Source organism: Pezoporus occidentalis, unplaced genomic scaffold (genome assembly GCF_034315485.1).
Source record: "Pezoporus occidentalis ecotype Australia unplaced genomic scaffold, CSIRO_AGI_Poc_V1 ctg8, whole genome shotgun sequence".
Taxonomy (NCBI): domain Eukaryota; kingdom Metazoa; phylum Chordata; class Aves; order Psittaciformes; family Psittacidae; genus Pezoporus; species Pezoporus occidentalis.
Genome location: NW_026916158.1, coordinates 8,086,391 through 8,088,557, shown reverse-complemented (window position 1 = coordinate 8,088,557; position 2,167 = coordinate 8,086,391).

Sequence of the window (2,167 nt, the reverse complement as noted above, 5' to 3'; positions counted from 1 at the left end):
TCTTCCTTCAGTTTGCCCAGAAGATGACTCTTCCATATGGAAAAGAAGATATAGGTTTATGAGAGAGACAGTAAATAAACTTATCAGTAAAGTGTGAGTCACCTATTGTTTAGATAATACATTTATCTTTACCACTTTTCTCCATCTACCAGCCCGCTTGAGCGACTGTGAATAAATCTGATATCCTTCATTAGCTTTACACAGCCTTGACTATTGCACTGTGCTATTGTCTATAAATTGCAATTTAAACTGCATTTTCTTACATGACTTTTGTCTGTCTTCATTCAGTTTGCCTAATGCCTAGAACAACTGGTCCATGACTCAGGCTTCTAATTAATGCTGTGAAATGAAAAACATTCATGTGAATGTTATTGTAAGAGCAGTACTATATAAAGAGAACACCATTTGAGAAGCCCTCGTAGATGGGCTAACAGAGCTGTAGTGCTGTTGGGTTTAAATTACCAAATATGCTTGCGTATCACAAATGGTTTCTCATATGCAACTTTAGTCCTTAACCAAGGCCAGCTGGATGCGAAAGGCAAGCTACTGAACCAGTTAACAAAAGTCCCCAGGTGGCAGGCAAAATCATCACTCTCTCTGGACCCCTGTAACTACTGCAGCTTGATCCAAAATTCCTGGGAATTGCAGAGTTTTACAAGCTAAATTAATCTACAATTTCTCATCAACTGTGTCAGTAGATACAGAGTAGTTTACACAGGAAGTGAACTCGCTTCTTGCTGGTATTATCTGAGTTACTAAGGTACAATTTTCCTCCTCCCTGGCACTGGGGTTTGGGGGTAAATTATCCATGTCTCTTCAATCCACATATTTCTGTTTTCCACTGTAAGGACAAAGCAAAGATTGCCCATTAAAAGGGACACAACTCAAGAATTCACTTGTAAACACCATTTTTGAAGTATGTCTTGTCTGTTTTAGAAAATCCCCAAAGGAACAATATTGCCTCCTCCCCAGGGCGAGAGTAGAACACTGACAGTGGTGTAACCTCAATGTACAAGGGGAGAACAGACTGGCAATCTGCTCCTGCAGAAATTCTAGTGAGCGTATGTAAGGTAACAAGGGAGAGGGGAAATAAAGAAAGGTAAGTAAAAAGAGAACAACAACAGAATGTCATATCAAGGATTTTAACCCCAGTTACTTCTCTTTTGTAGCAAAATAAATGTCTCCTGTTGCAGAACTGACTTTCTGAAGTAACCACAGTACAGCTCTACTGCTGTCCATGGAGATGGATTGAAAGAACAGGCCTTTTATTTTATTTCACCCCCCACCAAGTACACAATGCAATCGCGCAGGCTATCAACTGGACAAAAAAAAAGTCCCCTATGAGCAACAAACTTAATGCAGCAATCTGTTCTCGAGAACCAGAGAAAAGTCTGCAACACAAAGCAAGTTTTCTGGGGGTTTGATCCCCCTGCCGCCTATTATTAATCTCAGGCACCTGGGTCTAATTATGCTCTCAAACTCAAGCACTCTCATTAATTTTACCAAAACTTAAATATACTGAGTCCCATTTAGGATATTCAGCTTTTCAACACTTCCATAAGATTACTGTCAATAGGAAAGTATTTCTCAACTTCTTAGGATAGAGTGACATCTTGTGGTTTCTTCTTTTGACCAGCATTGAAAAATAAAAATTAGCCATAAAAGCTTTAACTTTTTTCTTGTTGTTGCTGTTGTTGTTTGTTTCTGGTATAGCACTAAGATCTTATTTTTTTTTAGAAATATACACCTGAATCAGAGAAATGTAGACAACAGTTTATGTTGCCACCATCAAGGCTTGTGAAAGGACAGTGAAAATTAGTGCCTGAAACAGCATCAAAACCATTCTAATTTATACAACAATTTTTTTCTTAGAATGCAGCACTAATATAGAAAACATGGTGTTCAAGGTCATGTACAAATGGGATCTTATTTAATAAGTCAGTCTCCAGTGGCAGCACTGCTACTGAAAGGATTCATAGGCAAACTACTCTTTCCAACTGCAGCTCTGAAAAGCATTTCCACCTGGACTCCAGTACATATATGCAAGAAAGAAAGAAGATGATGATAGCATCAGGCAACTGCATTTCATGTTTTAACTCCATCTGCATCACAGAAGGATCTCAGTAGACAGTGTCACATCATGGGTCACTTACACAGCACAACTATA